Raw genomic sequence first — 24,664 nt, 5'->3', positions numbered from 1 at the left:
CATATTATAAAAACGATGAATAAAGAAATTGTGCTAGATCACAGTATGGTTTTTAGCGATCTGCTATACTTCCTGTAAAAGGTTTATATACCCCCATTAACATCAGGCTTGCCCATGTGACTTGCTTGGACTTGAAGTTCATTGACTTGGGGGTAACACGTGGTGAAATGAATGGAAGCAACTTCCTTGCAAAAATGTTGAGATCTGTCATCTGGTTCCACCATCTCTCATTTCTTTCCTTTGCCGCAAGACCAGCATATTCCAGGTTGAGGCAGCCCCTTAAGTCTGGGTATCAGAATGAAGAAGATATAGATACAGGAAAGACCTAACAGAGCAAGAAGTAAATCTTTGTTGCTAAAGGACCTTGAGACTTTGGAGTCATTATCAGAGCATAATCTAGCTAGAGCTGAATGGTAAGGAACCAGTCATTTAGAATTGTAAAAACAAACTAGCAGTATGAAAGTGAATTTTTACAGAAAGCTATCCATAATATGTATTCCCTAGCCTAGCCAAATAGTTTTAATTTTTACACATGCCAATGTACAAATGTGCTGAAACAGATAATGACGCTTTATGTTGCTTCTTCCCCTGAATTTCTTCAGAGAAGGAGCCTAGGGTAGAGGAGGACCAACTCTCCCACTAGAGGAGGCCAGAGGAAGGGCTGTCTGTGAGCCCATGCCCAGCACAGAGCCGTCTCTTGTCAGTGGAGTGAAACTGAGTGAAGCCATTTCCTCAGCATCATTCAACCCTCGGAAAAAATAATGCCAAGTTATTTCTTTTCCTCCAAACAATCTTTCATGCCTGTTGACTATCCTGCCAAGGGAGGGCTAAATATCAGCCCTGTTCTATGATCTTTCATTTCCTGAAGTCCTAGTCCCATGATAAATATTTAACTTGCACACAGCGAGGGAGAATTTATAGGAATTCAGCAGTGAACAATGCAGCCATCAATTCTGCCCTCCCAGAACCTGCAATTCAGTGGGCTATAGAAATAAATCAATTCAACATCTATCAAATAATTATAAATGGAGTTATTCCCACAAAAGAAACGGTATGCTGTCATAGGTTGGAAAAACAGAGACAGTAGGAAAGAATTTACTTGAAATAAGAGTTTTTCAAACTGCTGACTAGGAAACAGTGAATCATGAACTCTAGATGTTCACAATCAGATCTTTAAAAAAAAATAACAGAACAGAATGGAGGTGAATAAAACAGAAGGCATTAGAGTGGGTTACATGTGGTAAGGGTAAATGCTCTTTCAGGAAAGTACCACTTCTGCTGTATTTATGTAGCTCCTAGTTTACAATAAAGAATGTGGTTGCTACAGTGAATAGTGGTAAAAATAAGTTTGAAAAAACTAAGATATGGCTTCAGGGAAGATTGCTCTGAAGAAGGAAGACATTACATTGATGGCTAATGAATTGGTTGACTTTTTTTTATTAAGTAGTGAAACTTAATATTCATGCTTATATCTGTACAGTGAAACAATAAAAAATTAATGCCAATTTTTACTAAAGGAAGCAAAATTGCTGTGAGTTGCTCTTTTCAAATATTTATTCTGTTGTTTTGAATAGAAATAGATCTTTAGTTCTCAATGTTCATTAATAGCAGTAGGCCATTTACAGAGCTCTGCAGAACTTCTGGCAATGATACAAACATGCAGCCTATGTTTCAAAAATAGTCCTCCTCTCTTTCAGAGCAGCCAACATTGCCTGCAGCCTCGTCCTATTCCCAAACAACTCTCATGTAGTTAGGAAATTGGTATCCAAAATTACACAGACATAAAAAAAATTATACAGACATTAGAACATGAAGTTTAGACTTAATTCCCACAATTTCTGTTTGTTATCACAGATTTAATAAAATCATTACCATTCCATGATTAGTGTCATCTTAACCCCTCTGGCAATTAAAAAACAAAGGCAGCAACACATCTGTAAGTCACTGCACACGTTCATTTCTGCACATTTACCTGAGTGTTACTCAGGTGGATTTTAGTGTGGAGAAACTATACAGCTTTTACTGTACTATCCTATACGCTACAGAAAAACTTCCATTTTGGGCTGGAGGTGTTTTGGGGGAAGAAAAAAAAAGTGATTATATTTGTTGTCCAAGGACTTGGTCTTGTCTTTTCTTTACCAGATTTAAGAAACTTTGGGACATTTTTTGGACAATATTTTTTCCAAAGCATCCACAGAATTTAAGACTTTTTCACCTGGTTCAGAAGTAGCTCTTCTGAACTCTCACCCTCTGGGTCTCAAGTTAGAAACATATGTCTCTTCCAATACAGCATTCAGAGAGTATGTATGTGTCAGTATTTTAAAATACTGACACATACAAGTTCTTGGATATTCAAGATGCTGGTAACAGTGGGGCCACAACAGTAGGGGTCAGGGGATAGAGATAGTTCATTTTCACTGGATATCTGTGGCAGATACCATAGGTTAGCTCTTGACACACATTCCAATCCGGTTTTTCCTTTGCCTTCCTCTCTGTAGACCTAAGAAGCTGAAAACGTACCTTCCAAGACTCCCTGCCACCAGGCGGGGCTGTATGATATATTTCTAGCCAATGAGATGCAGGCAAAAAATCTCTACATTTTGCCCTTTGCCCTTGTGTCTTCCCTCTTCCTTTGGCCTTGAACGCTGACATAATACTTGGAGGTCAAGCAGCCTTGGGGACAAAATTCACATACCAAGGGTGGAAGGAGAAGACTGGCTCCTTGAGTAGCTCCCAAGATTTACACTACTGTGGGAATCCTAATTATATAAGAAAAATAACCCAACATGTTCACTCCTTTGTACCACAGTAGCGATGCAAAGCAAAAGTACTCTCAGCATTTGATAGTTTTTTGTTTGTTTGTTTTTGTTTTGTTTTGTTTTGTTTTTGTTTTTCACTGTTTGGACCAAGTATATGCATTACCTATTTGAAAAATAATTAAAAAACTAAAAACAATGTGAAGTATACATAAATCTTCGTTACTTTTTTCTCTTTTTTTAAGTTTTTTTTGGGGGGGAGAGGTAATTAGATTTATTTACTTACTTATTTTTAGAAGAGGTATTGGGGATTGAACCCAGGACCTTATGTATGTGCTCTACCACTTGAGCTATACCTTCCCCCCTCCTTTTTTGTCCTTAATAGTTGAAGAAATTTGTTTGGACTCCTCACTACCTAAACATTTAGGTTATCAAAAAGTTATTCTAGTCTTTTCGTGAGCATGGCTACAGCCTAGGCCAGTAGCCACTAAGTTAGTGACACACCAGAAGCCTCTGGGGCCACCTGGATCTCTTTGCCAGAAGAGTTGCCTTTGTGTTTGTTTTTAGAATTACTGGACCACTCATGTAAGATTGTGAACTCATGGGAAGAATTCTGGAGACACCAATTTATCAATTTTCATTTCATCCAAGATGGTATATCATGCATAGATGTGCATCTGAAATCATCTAAGTTACTGGCAACTAATGTGTCCTGTCATTCACCAAGAAGCTAAGAGATTCTTGATTTATTCTGAGCTCTCTGATAAGATAATGCTCCCTTGTGGTACTTAAAGGTAAAAATTATAAGATAAAGTTAACAGTGGCAAACAACAGAACCCACTCCAGCTAGAATAAGCAGAAAAAGGATATATGAAGGGTATGATCAATCCCACTACTAGTCCAAAATGCATATGAAAAGCCATCCATTCCGCAAGATACCTCACTGCCATTTATTGAAAAGGAATGCCATCTGTTATAATAAATATGTGGTGACTATGCATATGAATAGTGCACGATATGCAGCCCGGGATATCAAGTGACTTACATAATTCCTGGAAGAGGGTGAGAATCAAGCTTGGAAGCCACACAGTCATGAAACACTCCCAGTCACATTGCAGGTCAGCTCTAGGGGACACCTAGAGCCACTGCTGATGGGCACAGACAGCCTAGCTCACCTTGCTTTCCCTGGGCACTGTATCCAGCTCTTCCCTTCCCATGGCTGCTTTGAAAGCTAGCTGTCTCTCCATCCTCATCAGAATGAAGACGACAAAGTGCTTGTTTCTTCTCACCACTAGCTGCTGAAACAGAAAGGCGAATTCATCTGATCAATGAAGTCTGGGTCATTTGCATATATGCTAGCTGCAAGAAATGCTGGGAATCAAGTTGCTGGCTTCTACTCAGGGAGGTGCTGACTCATAAAGTTGGAATTTGCAAATTGAGTAAGGGTGTTCAAAGGCTTTGAGGATCATCCAAAGAGCATGATGATGAACAAATGACATATGTCCATGAGAGCTGGCAGACATTGTGCTGGACAAGAACTTCTCACTTTGGCGTTGCTTCTTTCAGTCTTCTTAGTGTCCCCTTCCCATTATAACATTCTAGCTTCTAAGATCCTCCGAAATAGGTGAATTCTCACCAGGAGTTGAGAGACATTTTCCCTCCTTACGACTCTCACTTTGCTAATAAGTTGCTCCCACTAACACTGACGGAGTTGTGTCAATTCTGTGAGGTTTAATGGGATGAGAAATTGAGAACCACTGCTCTGTGGTGATGAGAATGGAGAGGGGTGTAGTGGGGTGGGTAGAGAAGATGAAAGATGGGAGGTGGGACGACCAGGTGCCAAGGCCACAAGGTGGGAACAAGCTTGGTGTCCTGCAGGACCGAGGAAGGCTAATGTGGTTGATGTGCGGAAAGCAGAGTAAGTTCCAGATGTGGTCAGTGAGGTAGACCAGGTGGCCATGAAAAGGAGTTCGGATTTTACTGAAAGTGAAGTTGCAAGGCTTAATAAGAGAAGTGATTTTAAGGTTACTATGTGGAGTGTAGATTTCAAAAGGCAATCGTCTGAAAGCAAGAAGACCAGACAGGATCTGTTGGAGCTCGTGTTCGTTGTCATGTTTTACCATCCAGCTCAGAAGTGACCCCTCTTTCTGGTTTTGTCAGGCAAAACCAGTTTCTCCTTGAATTCAGCATGGTCCCTTAGACAAGTACACTATTTATGCTTCTTTCTCTCCCGGTAGACTGAGTTCCTGCTGGGTCCCCTGGTTGGCCTCCAGCCCTGTGCTGCCACAATCGCTCTTCTGGAGAGGAAGTGGGATAAAGGGAGAGCCTTTGAAGCCTGTCCGTACAGGCTGTCCTTCCAGCTAACGGGGGCTCTCTGGGGAATGTATGTTTGACTTTCTATTCCCGGTAATACAAGTTCAAATGTTTACGGATGTTTGAAGCTGGGATGAAAGCATTTCTATTCATGCTGCTAGAATCTGTGAGGCTTTTCTTTTCTTTCTTTCTTTCTTTCTTTCTTTCTTTCTTTCTTTCTTTCTTTCTTTCTTTCTTTCTTTCTTTCTTTCTTTCTTTTAACTTGGGTTACTTGGCTGGGGAAAGGAAGGTAGTGTGAGGATCAGAGTGAATCCTTGAGGCAGGTAAACCTGGATGGGGCTGGACGGCAGAGTCCCGGCCTTCTAAACTGGGAGCCTGGGGCGCCGGCCACAGGCGCCTGGAGGTCAGGAGGGCGAGTGGAGGGTCGGGCAGTCCCCGGGTTGTACAGGTGAGGCAGAAGTTTCGAGAGAGACAGAGCCCGGCCAGAAGGCTCCGGGCTGAGCCCACTCAGACAGGGACGGGCGGCGCAGCGGGCCGGGGTCAGGTACCGCGCCGCTGGCCAGCTTGTCCCAGACATTCCGCGTCCGCGGCGGCGGGAATGCGCGGGCCCGGCTGGCCGCTGCCCCGGGGCGGGTTCGCGGGGCGGGGCGTACGCCCGAGGGGCGTGGCCCAAGGCCACGGGGAGGGGCTCAGGACCGCGGGACCTTTAAATGAGCAGCTCGCGCGCCGGGCACCGGCCCGAGACTGACCCAGCCAGCGAGTGAGCAACTACCTGCTGACTGACACGGGCAGCAGCACCGAGACAGTCATGCCGCGCCACCTCCCGGGACTGGTCCTGCTGCTCTGGCAGCTGCTGCTGCTGCCGCCCCCCCGCCGCCCCCGGCCCCCAGGCCCGACCGGGCTTCCGGAGGTTGGAGACTCGAGGCCCAGGGGGCAGCCCTGGACGCCGTCCCGCTCTGGCCGCCCCCACCGGCGCGGCCTATGCGGGAGTCGGCCAGCCTGGCGGGGCCCGCGGCACAGGTATGGCCTGGGCGAGGGCAGGAGGGAGATCCAGGGCTGGTGCCAGCGGAGTGGATGGATGGGCACGGGAATCCAGCGTCGAATGAGGAGGAAAAGCCTCCGTCATCCGACAAGTGTTTCTTCCATCCCAGTCTGCGCAAGACCATGGTGCCGGAGAACAATCCCCTCCCCAACGAACTCTGGAAAACTGAGATCCAGAGAAGGGAAGGGAGATGCCCAAGGGCACTCATAGCCAGGGCTAGACTTTGAATCTCTAGAAGTTAGAACTCCAGCAACTGCCCCCCTGAGATTTGGACAGGGGGGATGGGGCAACTGTGGGAACACAGGGTACCTCCCAGCTCTCTGACCATTTCCACCTCTGGTTCAGTTCAATAAACCCTTCCTGAGATTCTGCTTTTAGTTCTCTGATTGACTGGGCCCCAGCCCTAACCTGTACTCTCTTACATTCTCAAACACTCAAGACACTTTGGGTCTTTGGCGAACAATTTCATTTCTCTTTTGGGTCAGTAGTTGGTTCCTGTGGCAGAGCAAAGCTCCTAGAGCAGCAGAGCTGGAAGATCATCTGACCGAATCCCTAACAGTACATGTAGGGAAACTGAGGATTGTCAAACCAAGGGGACTCAGCAAATCAGTCTCAGAGCCTGGGGTAAAACACAGAGCTCAGGTATTCCAAGCATGGGTGTTTCTACTGCTCCAAGCTACCAAGCTCTTAATATGGTTTATATGAGAGTTTATCTTCGTTACCAAAAAGTCCAGCTTCAGACTTGTTAAAGAGAGGCTGCCCCAAACCATTTTCTGGATGTTGAGTCTCATCTGGCCAGTTTCATCTGCCTCAGCCTGATTTGTGTTGTTTACCCCTCCTGCACCTTTCTGGATAATGTTGATGAAAAGCACAAGGGATTCTTCCCTGCCCCAGCTCCACTGGGCTGGATTTGAAATGGTGAGAGCATTGTCATTGAGACGGGCTGTGCCAGGGTTTACAATGGTTAAATTCAGCTGGTAGCTAGTTGGTTGCTCCAGGCCAGGCAGGAATGGGGATAAGGGGAGAAACTTGTCTCCCAGAATTAAATATTACCTCTGGTCCTGATCCACTTCCCTTGGGGATGGAACTGGGAGAGGGAGGAGGGATTCTGCATTGGGTGGTCATATTTCCCCTAAGCAGCACTCGTCCTTCATTACCTGGGATCCAACTCAATATTGAATGATAATTCTTTAACAAACACCACATTGCACTCTTTTCCAAATTCCCTCCTTTTTGCATCCAGAAATTGCTAAGCTTTGCTATGGGCTTTTATTTCTAGTGGAACTATCAGAAATTAACAATTACTGTGAATAAGGAAGCATTTTAGGAAATTCAGATTCTCCATTTTCTTGGTTTCTGAGAATCAAAGTGCTGTTAACTAGTAAAGAGGAATGAGATTCAAAAACAGTGAGGAGAGGGTCCAAATCAGGAAGTGAGCAGATAATCACAGAATGTCCTGCCATCCGAGTTAGGCCCCCTGTATTTTCTATTCCTGTGGTAATAAATTACCACAAACTTAGTGGCTTAAAACAACACACATTTATTATCCAGGAATTCTGTAGATCAGAACTCTGACACTAGTCTCACTGGACTAAAATTAAGGTGTCAGCAGGGCTGCGTTCCTTTTGGAAAGATCTTAGGGGAGAATCTGTTTCTTTGTCTTTTCCAGTTTGTAGAGGCTGCTTTCATTCCTTGGTTCGTGGATTTCCCCCTCCATTTTCAAAGCCACCAAAGGCAGGGTGAGTCCTTCTCACATGCCGTCTCTCGGATTTCCTCTTCTGCCTCCCTCTGCCGCTTTTATGGGCTTCTGTAATTACATTGGACCCACCAGAATAATCCAGGATTGCCTCCTCATCGCAAGTCTTTAATCACACTTGCAATGTCTCCTTTACTACATAAATTAACATACTTACAGGTTCTGGGGGTTAGGATATGGACATATTCATGAGGTGAGGGGGGTTATTCTGCCCACCTCACCCTCTGTAACCTCCCATAGATGATTCCATGTGAAAAATCAAATGGAGAAGGAAGGAATCTTGCATGTTTACTTTTAAGAACATAACCTAGATATTAGTAAGGGCATCATTTGGATGTTAGTGACAGCATTGCTAGATACATAGTTTTCCTTTTACTCCAGTTGTGCAAAAACATCCAGATCCATCCTCCAGAAAGACTTTCTTCTTCTTTGCTCTTGATGCATAGCAATCAGGGATGAAATGAAATTCTGGAGTTGTTAAAAAAAAAAAGAATTAAATCTTTTTGACTTAGCTAAATACATGTCATACAGCATATTTCAGGCTGGTGGCTCAAAGTCAACATGCAGGATGTTTACTAGGTATATGAGATAATGTTGATTTCTGTGGTGGAAAATGTTGCCTCAGAGAGACGCAACTATGCAGTGAAAAGTCCCTTTGGGATAGGAGTTAGGAAACCTGGAATCCAATCTATGTTCTACAGCTTTCAAGCTCTTATACCTCCTTGAGACTCAGGTTTCTCACCTGTAAAATGGGAATAAGAACAACCTCTGCATCTCTGACATCACAGGGTTGTGGTGTTGGAATCCTATGATCGCCAAAAGGTTACTGAAAGTAGAATATTATTTACTTTTCTAATTAAATACATCTAGGAATCAGGATAAAACCAAGAGGATAGTTTTCAGTTTTTAAAAGAAATCTATATAGATGCATAATTCCTGTTCCAGACAGGGCTTTTTCTGTCATCAACTGCTTAGCCTAGGAATTTATTTTGAACAAATAAAAACCTGTTCGTTCCCCCGCTACACATGAAGTAAATTGCCTTCTTAGAGTAGCATCAATTTCCAGCCCCCTATTAGGAAAGAAAAGACCCTAATGACACGTCATGCTCAGGTATCTCGTTTCCATTTAGGGCTTGGTGTATATGATGTGTGTGTGCGTGTGCGTGTGGGTATGTGCTGGAACAGAAGGAGGAATGACCTGAAAAAGGCTTCTCTCTTAGCCTGGCCAGACTTTTGGACTTGATTTTGGTGGTTAGGAGAGAGAAGAGAGTAGAATGAGATTGTCAGAGGGGAATGAATAAGACGAGATGAAAACAGAAATGTACTATGTAGCTACAACATGCCAGGTCCTTTTGTGTGGGAAAGATACAAGTTCCTTGAGGGCAGAGAATCTGGCTGACTTGCTTTAGTAGCCCTTTGGCTTAATACCCAGTAAGCTTTCAAGAAAAAAATTTGGTAAATGAAAAATGAAAGAGGTCACTAAGAGAGTTCGGTGGGGGCCGTAGGATGGAGATCAAGTCAAAATCTCTGCTTCTTAAACAAGACATGTTCACAAAGATGCAAATGCAATACACATGGATCAGATTAAGTTCCACTTAATCTGCTTCTTTCCACTTTCAAGCTATAGCTCAGTGCTAGCTGGGCCCCAAAATCCACTAAACATGAGTGAATGACCAGTTGGAGGGAGAATTTAGGGCCACTCTGGAGTAGTCTTCACCGCCTTGGGAGTGGAGTAAAAGAATGATGCCACCAGGAGAACACATGTTCCTCGCCTCAAACTGCCATTGCCTGAGGGGTCTGTGAGGCCTGGGCAGGGGAGTGAGCCGTGAGGCTGCCCTGTCACATGGTTCAGGCACTGTCCCGTTGCCTGAGGTGCACAAAGTGCCCAAGAAAGGTCTGGAATCTATTTATTCCTGAGAGTCAAGAGGAACCTTTGAGCAGAACTTTACACAGAGGGATGAGACTCCAAGTGAAATGTGAGGGCTTAGCCAGTCCATAGGAGAGATGTTTAGGGAAAGTCACACCTTTATGTGAATTCTCACTAGTGTGTTCTGAAGGCCTCAGTGCTTTCAACATCCAAACGGAGGGTGGTCTTGGGCAAGTGAGCAAACGGGGGTAACATGGGGTCAGAGGATGCTGTGTTGCCTGGTCTCCAACCCCAGAGCTCTCCAGGTGGGAGAACTGCCGAGTTTCTGACTGTGGTCTGATCATGGCTTAGTCATTTCTGTTCCCCACACCCTTATTTGCAGGTGTTTGCAAGAGCAGGCCCTTGGACTTGGTGTTTATCATTGATAGCTCCCATAGTGTACGGCCCCTGGAGTTCACCAAAGTGAAAACATTTGTCTCACGGATAATCGACACTCTGGACACTGAGGCTGTGGACACACGGGTGGCAGTGGTGAACTACGCTAGCACAGTGAAGATTGAGTTTCATCTCGGTACCCACTCGGATAAGCAGTCCATGAATCGGGCCATGGCGTGGATCACACCCTTGTCTACAGGCACCATGTCCGGCCTGGCCATCCAGACAGCGATGGATGAAGCCTTTACAGTGGAGGCAGGAGCTTGGGGGCCCACTTCCAACATCCCTAAGGTGGCCATCATCATGACAGATGGGCGGCCCCAGGACCAGGTGAACGAGGTGGCGGCTCGGGCCCTGAGCTCTACGCTGTGGGTGTGGACGGGGCAGACATGGAGTCTCTCAAGATGATGGCCAGTGAACCCCTGGACGAGCACATTTTCTACGTGGAGAGCTATGGGGTCATTGAGAAACTTTCCTCTAGATTCCAGAAAACCTTCTGTGGTAAGTCTTTGCTTCCCACTAGAAAGGGTGTTATAGTCAGACATCGTGTATCCAAAGAAAAAGAGATTTATTCTTTTTTTTTTTCTTTCTTTTGGTGGAAATTTTAAGGAAAACTTTTATAAATAATTTTTTTGTGCTTTTTTAAAAATGAATTTAAATACAATTTGTTGATTAGGAATATAGAGCTGCCTTATATATGTAACTTGGTTTGCTCATAAAATCTTCATGTTTGCATTAGAAATGTGAAGTTTTGGAAATATCCAGGATAAATGATCCTGTGTTCCCTGATGGGGTCAGGAAAATAAATAAATAAATAAATAAATAACTCAAGACACCTCTTTTCTCCCTTCTGCCCTCCACAGTTTTTCCAGATGTTTTCTTTAGTTTTACCATCTCTAGGTTTAACAGAACCCTGTTTGTTTTCCTGCAGAAAACGGGGAAGTGTGTCCATCCACAGAAGAATCAGCAGGCTTACATTCCAGCGGAACTGTCGGAGTGCACACAAAGGAATACTCCAGTTTTCAGGTTGGCTCTTTCTCAGATTACTCCTTGTGGATGGGCAGGATTAGGGACCAGGGAGACTGAGATTTCAGCTCACTCATGAGCTAGCACAAAGCAGGGTATTTTTTGTTTTTGTTTTTTTGTTTTCTGATCGTTCTGTTACTGTCCTCCTTTCTTCCTTTAGGATAGAGTTTAAATACGAATATGCTGATTTAATTAGACTTTTTAGCATGAATCAGCCAAATCCACGAATATGAATCCATTCAAAGTTGATGTTTGCTTTTAGTCACTGATCAGAATTGCGAATTTGTGGGACTCAAACTTTTTAATTTTAAATTTTAGTTTTGTTTTTCTTCTTAAAATTTCTATTTCTCTCTATATTCATGCTTTATGTTTTTTGTCATTTGTAGATAATCTTTCAAAGCCCCCTGTGGAATTATCCAGGTAGGTGTGGACAGATTTCTAGCTCAGGTGAATTTTAGCAGTGTTATTATTACTTTTTTTTTAGAGGAGGGATATATTTAGTTTATTTATTTTTAGAGAAGGTACTGGGGATTGAACCCAGGACCTCCTGCATGCTAAGCATGCACTTTACCACTTGAGCTATATCCGGGCACTGCCCTGTTCGGGTGAATTTTAAAGTAGATACCTTTGGCTATATAATCTATTCCACATTTTGTATTTTCAACATGCATTTATTGATCACTGACGATACAAAGAGAAAGGTAGTCCCTCTCTACTATCCAGCAACAGTCTGAGGGTGGGGATGAGACAAACAAGTGAATCAATAATTACAATTATAAATTTCAAGGAGACTTTTTATATAAATGAAGGTGAAACTCAGCAGTCAACAATTTGTCAGGAAATGGGAGATGAAGTCTCAGTCAAGACCTAAGCCCGACCTGGCTGAGGCCCCCTTGTCTTTCCTGCCCCAGGACACTGGCCCTTCACAAACTGTCCTTGGCTTTGGTGGCATCTACTCGGCATTCATTGGTTTCCCAAAAGAAAATGGCTTTCTTTCTCCCAGGAAAACCCCTTGTGCTTGTGGGTGAGAGCTTTTGCATAAAGATACTAGTCTGTGGCAAGGCTGGGTCTCAAAGCTAGCACCTGGGGTTGGGGGTTGAAGGACATACAGTAACAAGTGGTGAGTGGCCATCTTTTCATTCTGGTACAAAAGGCCTGCTTGTTCTGGGGGAAAATGTCCTCTCTATGGAAAAAAGACTGAGGGGTAGCTTGTTGTAGTCAACGGGCTGGAAAGATTATTCCATGAAAAGGCCCTTCTTAGGAAAATATTAGCCTTATCCTGTTGCCAAAAAGTGGAGGCTGGGTAACCTGCCATGAGGGTGCCGGCCTCCTCCAAAAGGCCTCCTTGGTTTCTCAGAAATGACTCCATTCATTGATTCTTCTATCAAAACATGTCACTAGGAAAAAAAAAAATCCAAAGAGATAGAAATGACTCCAGGAGCAAAAAGATGAAGATGCAGTTTAGCTAACATAATCTTATTTATTGTGTTTTTCCTTTTCTTTTTACCGGTTTGTGTATAGCATATGAGTTTATTCTCCTGGCAGATAGGAGAGCCCCTGAGGTTGCATGCAAATACATTTGAGTTCAGGAACCCATGTTGCATTTTCAGAAGACAGTTACCTGCATTGCCCTCCACCATTTGCATGTTCAAACACATATTGCTGCCCAAGAGTGAGTGGGTTCCAGGCTGAGAGGAATGTCTGAGTGTGAATTCTGTTTAGACACAACTATAGAACCCTTGCAATCTGGGTTCTGGTTGCTGTGGGACCACTAGCTCATAGAACTTCAGGAAGTACTTTATTGTTCTCCCTGTTTCTTGTTGGGAAGCAAAAGTCTTTTTTTCTGGTCAGGTGGATATGCTGAATAAAATATCAAATTGCCTGCCTCCTGTAAATGTTTGGCTAGGCCTCCAAATTCAAAATTCCCTTTATCCTTTGAGAAGTCAACCGCAAGATCTATGATTTTAAATTAGTAACATTACTAGTTACTAATTTAAACATTACTAAGAGTGGTATTTGTAATAGGCCAGGGACAGAGGAAAAGAGCCAGTTTTTATAGTGAACTAAAGATAGCATTGGAGAGGAACCCAGAGAGCAATGTGTTTTTGACATGGAAGAGAAACTATCTAAAATGCTTCTTACGTGTCAACACTGACTGTTATAAATTTCTTTGCACAGCTCTGGACCCATGCGTGCTTGGCACACACCAGTGCCAGCACGTGTGTGTCAGTGACGGGGGAGGCAAGCACCACTGTGAGTGCAGCCAAGGCTATTCCCTGAATGCTGACAAGAAGACGTGTTCAGGTGAGGCCTGCTTAGGGGATGGCGGCTGACTGCGACTGACGCAGGGACTCACTATCTGGGCTGGAGACTGGCTTTATGCTTTTCTCCTCACTGCCTTTTGGCTGGTTTTCTGTTGTCAACGATTTTCCCTGAGAGGGAACAGGAGAAGAAAAGTGAGATAATACATAAAACAGCCTCTGACGGGACTTATTACTAGTTTTAGAGAGAAGGGCCAGTAGGGAAAAGGGCTAGTGTGGAAAGGGGCCCAAACTCTTGGTCCTTTTGAGGATTTGAATATTTTACTGGATTTTTTTAATTAAATAATTAATTAAATACAAGCTACTCTAGCCTTTGTGACTATAGACACTCGTGGAATCTAGAAATGGAAGAAAATTTAGGGAGGTTCTCACACATCGGCCATATGAGCCATCACATATAGTCAGTGAAGAATGGGAATTAGGTCCATTTTGTAAAATCCTAGAAAAAAGTTTTTGAGAGGAAGAAAACTTAGAGATTGTTTAATTCAACATACTCATTTTATAGGTTGTGAAACTGAGACCTAAGGAAGGGGAAAGGATAATCCACATCATGGGGCCTGGTAGTGAAGGAGCCAGGATCAGGGGTCGTCAGTTCCTAACCTCCAGGCTGGCAGTCTTCTTCTTGTGCCTGTCTGTCTTGTTTCATTAGCAGTGTGTGTGTGTGTGTGTGTGTGTGTGTGTGTGTGTGTGTGTGTGTGTGTGTGTGTGGTATGGCCCATAATCATTTATTTACCACATTTCCGATATGTTGACATTTGTCCTGATCATCTTTTGATAGCTATTGATAAGTGTGCTCTTAACACTCATGGGTGTGAACACATCTGTGTGAACGACAGAGCGGGCTCCTACCACTGTGAGTGCTACGAGGGTTATACATTAAATGAAGACAGGAAAACGTGTTCCGGTAAGTGGGGGAGGGGGCTCTACTATTGCTTCCCTGTCTGCCTGCCTCCCTAGCCAGTGTTAGGGAGGGGGGGTCCATCGATGGGGAGCTTGGTCTCTTTTCCTCTCTCGCCATCTTGGGCTTTTCCCACCTCTTATTAGAAACGTTAGAAACAGGAGCATGTGTGTATTATGACCCACATGTGTGAGTGTGTTGTTCATTTCCTTCTCTGTACCCAGCCCTAACAGTCCTTTCCAGATGCTAAAGACACTTTAGTAGATTAAAATTACATAACACTCCACAAGATACTTATTACTTATAAAGGGAAAAACAGTACGTTTATAGTGGAGAAACCTGGTAGACACCACTTCAGCCAAGTGAGCAAAATTAATGTCACCAGCAATGACACATAGTGATGTTGTGGATCCCCTGACATGATGTTCTGAGGGCCCAACAACACATCTGTGGTATTCTTGCTGAAAACTCAGAATCATGAGGAAGCCTCAGACAAACCCAAACTGAGAGACATTCTACAAAATAATTTTTCAGTAATTTTCAAAAGTGTCACTGTATGAAAGGCAAAGAAAGGCTGAGGAAATGTCCCAGATTGGAGGAAATTAAGGAGGTGTGACAACTTAATGCACTTTGTGATCCTCGATTAGATCCTGGACCAGAAAAAGGACGTTAGTGGTGGAACCATTGGCAAAACTTGAATAAGGTCTATAGATTAGTTAATAGCATTGTATCAGTCCTAATTTTCTGGTTTGATAATAGCACTGTGCTTGTATAGGATGTTAACATTTGGGGAAATGGGGTGAAGTGCAGGATTTTTTGTACCATTTTTGCAACTTTTTCGTGAGCCTGAAGTGATTTCAAAATGAGCAGTTCAAAGATTAAAAAATAGTTTAAAAATATGTCAGTACAGAGAAAAGATCACTGAGTGGCAATTTGGGTCTTGAATTCTGATGCTGCTCTGAGTCAGTTGGTCTCCTTTGGACTCAGTTTCCTTATTTCTTACAAGAGAGGGTTGAGCTATGGTTTCTTCAAACTCTAGTTCAATGTCTTTCTGAATCTAGTATAATTATCCCCACAACTGTTGGAATCCCTCAGATTCAGCATAAATACAACAAACCTACAAGGAATGCTTTACAAAGTATTTATGAGATACTCAGATAATGAAAACTCAGTAAAAATGATTGTGAACATGAGTTGAGGACGATCGAAGTATAATATTATGTGTGTAGGATTTTGTTTTACTCAGCTAATTTATTGGTAAGAACAAATATGACTGATGGCTTTGAATGGTTTCTAATCAGTTTTCTGCTTCTGCATTTCTACCTACAAATAAGAAGATTTCTCTATATGGGTAATAAAAGACTTTTCCACGTTTAATTTCTTTCCTTCTGGACTTTGGCAGCTCAAGATCAGTGTGCGCTTGGTACACATGGCTGTCAGCACGTTTGTGTGAATGACAGAGCTGGATCCTACCACTGTGAATGTTATGAGGGCTACACTCTGAATGAAGATAAAAAAAACATGTTCAGGTAAAGTCCATTCAGTAAACTCTTTCACATGTGGCTCTTTCTACTGTGGTGAAACCAACTTGCAATTTACCAAGAGAAGATTCTTAAAGGTAATGTAAAGAATCGGGCCTCAGACATTCTACCATGTTTACAGACCAAGACATAGTGCTCAGAGGGCAACGAGCTCATTAGGTTTTGCAAACATAGCTTACTTCAGACAATTACTTGGAAATGGGTAGGCAGTGGGGGATATGAGAAAAGCTAATTGAATGCAGGGTCCTTATTCAGGAAAATTTTATAGCTCTGTAAAGCAAATAGGAAACTTCAAAGGAAGTCAGTTGGACAGTAACTATTTGGTGTGATAGGCTGAAGTGATCTTTTTCCAATTAAAACTTGGCCTGTAACTTTTCTGTAGAGTTAATCTTAAAGCTGGATCGTTTCAGTAAAGGAGACTTTGTAAACAACTGAATTAGACCCACACAAATCTTCCAGTAAGTTTGAAGCAAGTCCTTTCCTGACAGTTTCTAGATGATCAATCTTAGGTCAATCTGAGCCTTACGACTTGGTGAGGGAGCCCATGCCAGCACTGCTAATCCTCATTAGTATGATTTAAACTCACTAGCAGAACAGGGTGGCATTTATAATGTACAAACACTCCTTAGAGAAGCTCCTAGCTCTCTGAGTGGTGTTTCGTTTTAGCATACTCAATATTTTTTTTAGGTTTTATGTGTATTTTCTTCTCCCTTGAGGAGATACATTACATTTCTCTTGATCTTTTCAAGAGAGATTAAAAGAAGTGGAATATCACCAAGTCCCCTTTTTTAAAAAAATGAGATCAGTACAAGAGTACTGAGCATCTATTGATTCCCAGGACTGTGCTAAGCACTGTGGGGCTATAAAGTGGAAGCTTCTGCCTCTGGGTGCAAAGAGAACCAGCACCTTAAGGAAGCAGGGACTAAGTAGTCAGGGACTGGTGGTACTAAGGGCGGCAGAGGCAGGATGTCTGGACCAGACACAGAGGGGTTGGGGCTGGAGGTGGGCCTTGGAAGGTAGGGGAGGTTTAGATGGAGAGCAGCAAGGGCAAGGGGCGTGGCTTGTGTTGGTTTGTTCAAGGGTGGAGGGACTAAATCGCCTGGATGGAGAGGATTCATGGTCACACATTTCAAACCATCACAAATATTCCCACTTGGTACTTTAAACTGAGGCCTTTAAACAGAAGGCCTGGAAAAAGGAAACAAAAACAAATTTAGATATAAACTAACAGATATTATAGAATAAAAATGGAACATTTTATTAAAAAAAGAAATCAAAGACGATTTTCAGTTAATGCAGACAACTCCAGGCAACACTTCCAGGTAACAGGAGCTGTTAGCACCGACTGTGTACCATGTACAGTTCTAGGCATTTTAGATGCTGTCACACATTTACTGCTCACAGAAACTTTATGAGGAAACTGAGGTACAAACAGATTAAGTGACTTGCCTGTAGTCACCTGATTGCTGAGTAGCAGAGCCAGGATTTGAATCCAGGTACTTGCTCTGGTGGTGACACATTCTCTCAAACACTAAGCCATACCATCTCAGGGTAGAAAGCACAGGAGAGCAAAAGGAGATAGAAGAAAAAGACAAGATGGGGCAGTTAGTATTTTTCACACTTTAATAATGAATGCCATTCTAAAACTGGCTGCATGACATGGGCCAGACCCCCTGCAATGACCTGCCTACCCCTTGCTGGGTAGTGGGAAGGTTTGTAAATTAAATGTGGAGCCGCAGATCAGGGGCCGGAGGCTGCAGACTTGTATGCTTGTTATTTCTGGAGCGGCTGCTAAGCTAGGATGAGGGGAAAATGAAATGCTCTGCTATTTTGCTGCAAACATCTGAATTGTAGTAGTGAAGGGGAATATCACTGTGAAGGTGGATTACATAGAGCCATATGTTTCATGAAAAGTGTTTTGTAGGCAATAGTGAGCCACGGAAGGGTTTTGAGCATGGAATGACACTTAAGAGAAGAGTTAGAGGGGAACAGATAAAGTAGTTTGGCTCCTTTAGTGGCCGAGGAAGAACCTATGTCTCCCAGGAAGCCCTTGCTCCTTGTAACGTACTTACTTGTGACAGGTAATAAATGCTTCCTTATCCAGTCATACACCATCGTCATCACTGTCATTGCGGTTATTTTTGTCTCTATCTCTGTGCGCGTGTGTGCACATACACGCAAGCCATTGTTTTCTGTTCCATTGTGTATGTATCAAGGGCAGGCCCTCAGTCAATACAGTCTTTTTTGGGCAGCATCAATTTAGCTCCAGGTGCAGGCCAGGTAGGTCCCTAATAAGTTATTTTTGGTGATGGCGAAGATAATCCTTTGTATAGGTGGAGATGTTGGAGGCATTTATGGTCATCAGGAAGCGCCAAAGGTAAGTTCTGGAATAGAATCAAGACTCAGTGCTGCCCCAGTGCTGTAGGTAGGAAGAAAAGAAGGTATCCAAGATTTCTACAAGAAATAAAAAGGAAAGTGGTATATGCAATAAAAGGCGAGGCTAAAGAGATGTTAGGGAAAAGGGAAACAGGTCTTCTGAAAACACTTCGTTGATGACTGAAGGAGTCATTTGCTGTACTTGTTGGGACCAAACCAAAGGTTCTTTTCTCCCAGAAGTCTGGGTTTGGTTTCCTATTGTAATCTGTGAATATTTTATTTCTTGCCCCACTCCTGGTCAGTTCGTAACAAGTGTGTTCTGGGCTCTCATGTTGCCAGCACATTTGTGTGTGAATGACAGGGCCGCCTCTTCCCACTGCGACTGTTACAATGACTACACCTTGAATGAAGACAAGAAGACATGTTCAGGTAAGACTGTCCCTTTAAGCCTAGTTCATGTGGCTAGGACAGTCTTCTAGGAGTAAGCTCTCTTGTCTTCAAGTCTGGAGCACAGTTCTGAGTCTTGCTCCTGGTCAGAATCCTCCAGTGGTTCCCGGCTGTCTTCAGAATGGAATAATTCTACTTTTCCGCCAGGCATTCTTTCTTCTGCGATCTGACTTCATCATTTATCTGTTTTTTTTAATACAAATTTATAGATTAAATAAGCAATGATGGAAAATAACAGAATAGGGGTTGGAGGAAACTATTTCAGGTTGGGGGGCTCTCTCTGAGGAGGTGACATTTGAAACCTGAGAACTGGCAGCAGGTAAATTGAGACTGGAGGCTGGCCGGAGGAGGGGGAGCAATGCTAGGCCCTGTGTGGTGGCTTTAGAGGGGAGAGAAAGTGAAAGGCCACCAGTGTGACAGAAGCATGACCAGCCAGGAGGAATGTGGTGCAAGCTAGTTCAGAGAGTTAGGCAGGGGCCAGATCATGCTGATATCCTGGGGCAAGGGAAATTCTATGAGAAATGGGAAGTCATGGAGAGTTTGAAGCAGAGGAATGACCTAATGCTGTTTATATTTTTAAAAGTCACTCTAGCTGCTGTGTGAAGAGTAGATTGAAGAGGATGGAGAGCAGAGGAAATCCAGTTTGGAGGCCATTGCAGTTGGGCTAGGACAGTGGCATTGACGATAGAAGTAAACTGATTCCAGATATGTTTTGGAGGGAGGATGAATAGGGCTCGGTGATAAACTGGATGTTGGGGATAGAATGAGGGAGGAGTAAGGATGGCTTTCGTATTCCACTTGAGCAGCTGGGGGGATGGGGCATCTTTACTGAGGGAAGACTGAGAGTGAAGCATATTTGGGGAAGAAAACTCAAGGGTTTTGGACTGGTGTTTTTTATGCTCCTGTAGATTGTAAGCCCCAGCCCCGAAGGGCAGTAGATCTCTGTATTCCTAGCATCTACCATTATACCTGAGAGTTACTCAGCAGATATTTCTTCATTTGAAGTCAAGTATGGATCAGTTCTTGGGAAGGGTGACAATAATACGGAGCAGCTTGCTTCTAGAATTTGAATACGTCTGGGTACTGTCGCCCGACCTAAGTGTTTAATCTTCAGAAAAATCGGTCTTGGGCATTTTTTCTTCTCCTGGAAGGTGAGGATTCCAGCATGATTTGTAGTGGTTTAGGCTCTGACCTCACTTGTTTTAGCCATTCACTTATTTATTTGTGCAGCAAGTATTCATGGAGCTACTGTCATATATCAAGAACTCTGTTAGGTCCGGAGGAAGGACCTGGAGACAGATTAATATTTTGTGGTTCACAGTGTACAAGTATCGCACTACTTTTGTTAAATTTATTCCTAAACATTTTATTCTTTTCGATGCTATTGTGAATGGACCCATCTCTCAACTTTCAATTGCACAACATCCCAATTTTCCATAGGGTGTTTTAGTGAGGATGTTACACTGAGCCCCTTCTCTCACAGAGCTTACAGTTTGTCAGGCAAGATACACTGGAAAAGTGTCATAGGTACCAGTTTTATACTTTGTACAGGGATGATGGGCATATACTTGATATTCAGTAAATACTTTGGGGCTTACTAATTAACCAATTGAGATGGGGATTTGAGCTGGCTATCCCTGAAAGTTTCAGTAGGATTTGGACAGCTACATAGGTTATATTTAATCAAGTGAATTTGTGGTCCCCCAGCCTCATATCTTCTTTGTAGCACATGGGAGAAAATGTAGGCGGAAAGGACTACGCCCTGTCCTCAGGTAGTACTACTACTCAGCTGGAAGATTATACATGTTTTCAGACCTGGGAAGTTACTCTTATTTCTGTTAGGCAACTTTAGGGGTGACGATACTGAGTAGGAATAGCTGCCTCACTGAATTACAGAAAGAAATTCGGGTTAGAATTATCATTCTCCCAGGTTCTTTGCTTGAATGTTAATAGAAACCTGAATTCTTAGTTCCAAAGTATTTATGGGTAAGAACTAGAATTCTCAGTTCAAACCATTCAGTGGAATAAGTCTGTATAGGAAATCGGGAATTACCTAGTTTTAATCCTTAAAATATTCTAACCACACAAATAGAGGACCGTTTTCCTCATTTTCATTTCTTATTGAGGACACAGGATCACAAGGAGATTGCCTTATCTCTGCATTCTGGGCATCTTCTTCTTCTTCTTGTTTTTTTTTTAACTAAAAATTTATTTATTTGGGGGAGATAATTAGGTTTAGTTATGATCAGAGGGAGGTACTAGGGATTGAACCCAGGACCTTGTGCATGCTAAGCATGTACTCTACCACTTGACTTATGCTCACTACCGCTTGGGCTATACCCTCCCCCCGCATTACATCATCTAATTAAACACTTACTTTATATCATGGAAAATTTTAGACAACCACAAAAGTATAGAGAACAATATAATGAACTCTCATGCTACCATCCCACGGCTTTGAGAGCTGTAAACTTTTCCTCAGTATCTCCTAACTCAGTTTCTTCTGTGACACTCAAATTCCACAGTGTTTTCTCATCTTTCTTTGTGCTCTTATATCCTTTTCTCTTCTAGAGAAATGCATTTAGGTAAGTCTTAAAAATGGAAGTACTGAAGCACAGATTTCCTGATTTGCTATGATTTCTGATTAGCTGTAAAACTTGTGTACTGTCCTTCTCGTCAGCCACTGAAGCACAAAGACTCATCTCCACAGAAGATGCTTGTGCGTGTGAAGCCACACTGGCACTCCGGGATAAGGTCAGCTCGTATCTGCAGAGGCTGAACACCAAACATATCCTTTCTGGAAGGTTTTCTGCTTCTGCTTGAAGCAAGCTGAGGTACTAAAATTGGGCCGACATTCCACAGGATAAGGAAAAAGTTCGTTAAGTTTTGAGATGAGCAATAGTAGCACATAGCTTTATTTTCTAAATTTAGAATTCTTTTCAAATGTTTTAATAGACTGTTATGCCTATCTTTACTTATGTGTAAAAGCTGTGTAATTATTTATTTTCCTAGTGCTTTTTCACAGATGTAGAAGCTCCTCACTGAGCTCTGTTTAACAGGTGGTGCTATTCTGCTGATTCCTTACTATGGCTTTCATATTCAGAACGGGTCAGCTGATTACCAGGGTGTGACGGTGCAGAAGACACAGAGCTGTGCACTCTCTCTGTCCAGCCCAGTGGTCAAAACGCAGACTTCAAAATGGAACATAGTAGCACCTCAGCAACCTTCCAAATCAGTTGTTTAGCCAAAGAAGTCACTCAGGAAAAAGTACTTTTTCTTAGCGCAGCTCAAGTGAACTGACAACACCATTCTAGTCATCCCAGAGGAGTGGTACTCAGACTGAGATGGGGCCACCCCAGGAGTCTGCAGAGACCTTCAAGGGGTATTGGTGGGGCTGAGGCAGCACAGAAAATGTTAAAGGAATCAGTTTCCAAATCCTTCGCTTCCTTACATTGATCTGCCTAAAATGTGACTGGGGGTCAGTTGGCATTCTCTTTTCTCACCTCTTCAGTACCACCATTCTCCTAACTTTATATAAAAAAGGCATACCTCTTACTCAGCCTGCCCTTTACTAAGGTGAATTTCTTGGAAAAGTAAACTCTCCAGAGAGCCAAATAAAGGGTAAATTCAACAGATTATTAATGAAGCCCTTATAGACATATGTCCCCCAATGAATTCCATTAAGAGATACATTTCTAATCAAAACTTACCTTTTGTTTTAAATGATTTTATGTCAGAATTTGTAATTTGTTTATTGTTTAGATCAACTGTGTGCCCAAAATAGTTGTAATGATAACTCAAATGAGATCATTTAAAAAATTTAGAGCCCATGGTCAAAGAAAATTAATTTAAAGGTAATTTCGATATAAATGTGTATTTGCTTGTTGTCTGTATAAAGTTTACATCAACGAAATACAATAGAGTGATCAAGAACAGATTTCCAAGATTCAAAGTAGAATAAAATTCTGTAGAGAAAGTAGAAATACAATTTCAAGGAAATATTTTATTTTAGAAGAATGATAGTAGTATTAATTCAGTATGGTATTAATATTACATGGGATACATTTGAAAGACAGATTTAAATTTTATTTTAAAGAGTCACTATTTATAATATAGCAGAAATTGCGTATTTTGTAACTAAACTTAAGAAAAATTTCATATAATTTAAATATGTATATATCCATATAATTTAAATATAAGATATCATTTGTCAAAATTACTTTAGGGGATATCTGAGCAAAAATGTTTGAAGACCACTGCTTTATATCATGCTCTCTAAAGAACAGAATATCTGAGTTTTAGAGTAAATTAGATTATTGATGAGAAAACAATTTTACTCTTTTTGTTCAAAATAGAACTTAAATGTTTTTTCTTGTATTGAAGTGTTTGAAAGTGTGGTTGCATTTTCTAATGTCTAAAAATATGTGGTGTTAGCCTTAACAACTTGCCACTCGATGACATTTTGGAGAAGTTGCAAGCAAATGAATATGGACAAATACATCGTAAAATAGCTCAATTTTTTCACCTGGAAACATGGAGCGCTTGGTGTATTTAATAATTCGGCACACTTCAATATTCCTGCTAATAATTTGCCATTACAAATGCTTGAATGTTACCGGATAAGTAGTGTGAGGACCTTCTGGAAAATCAGTTTCGTTTTTCTAAGGAAATAAATGTCCATATCCTTATTAAGAGCAAACTTTAGTGTCTCTAAGCTATGACTGTGAAATAGTTGGTAGTAAATAGAATGTAAAGTTTCATATTTCTTTCTTTCTTTACTAATTGAGCCATTTAATTTTTAAATGTTTATATTAGTAAAATAACCATACATACAATGGGAACTTTTGATCTATTTTTTTTCTTGATAATATTTATAGTATAAACCAGGCTTATTATTGAGAGTGTAAATTGTACAAAGTATTTACACATAAAAAAATCATACCATTAAATTGAGATGAATATAATTTAGAACTTTATCTTCAACACTTTTGGTTTTTGATCATTTTTGCTAAAGTACTGCTGAAACTATGATCGGGGATTGTAATACACGTACCTAAATATAGTTAACACACATCAAGTGAACTGTTATATGCCATTTTTAATTCATTTTGATGTGAGAAAGAAACACACAACTAAAGACTTTAGTTGTGAATTAAGAGTATTATAACTTTTTACCAAGGACAAAAAAATCCTAAGTTTACTTTATCGTTTTACTTTAGGATCCAATCAATAAAATTATGTATTTATAAATATTACTATAACAAATAACAAAACCTAATGTTTTTAAAATGTTAATGATAAGCCTAACTTTTTTCACTTACATATTTGATACATATAATTTTTTCAGCTTTAAAGCTTGTAACTTTTAGAAGAAAACAATTCTTTAAATTGTATACTACTCATTCTTTTTTGGTTTATGTTGTCCTTAGTATAATAAAAACATCATTATCTTTATATCTTATTGTCATTTTTTTTTGGGTGACATCAACTTTGTCTATTAACACATTTCCTTAAATTAAGCTGAATTAACAACTGTTTTGAATATGAAACAGTTCCTTGTCACAGGACACACTGTTGTGGCTCTTTCTACAATTTAATTTCATGCTTTTAAGATTACAAATGTAAATTCATGTTAAATAGAAAGGCTTGAATCAAGAATCTTGTGGGAGAGGGAATACAACAAAATTACTTAAATTTAGATAAAATGATGAGGATGCATTAATATATGCACCTGAAAAGCAAATGTAACCTACAAATGTAAACCCAGGAACAGTAAAAAAAATCTAAATATAAACTGTAAAGAGAAGAAATGAAAAATGAACACATCACGGCAGTATATATTATATGAAACATATATTGTTATTTGTGAACACTTTGAAAGGACCT

At 41.5% G+C, this 24,664-nt stretch overlaps 1 pseudogene; it reads left to right on the top strand.

The window, feature by feature from the left end:
• The first annotated feature begins 5,877 nt into the window (after positions 1–5,877).
• LOC140691408 (matrilin-3-like) lies at positions 5,878–23,393 on the top strand (annotated as a pseudogene).
• Positions 23,394–24,664: the final 1,271 nt, after the last annotated feature.

This window comes from Vicugna pacos, chromosome 35 (genome assembly GCF_048564905.1).
Source record: "Vicugna pacos chromosome 35, VicPac4, whole genome shotgun sequence".
Classification (NCBI taxonomy): domain Eukaryota; kingdom Metazoa; phylum Chordata; class Mammalia; order Artiodactyla; family Camelidae; genus Vicugna; species Vicugna pacos.
The sequence above is the reverse complement of the archived record's forward strand: the minus strand, read 5'-3'. Positions and strand labels throughout refer to the sequence as shown.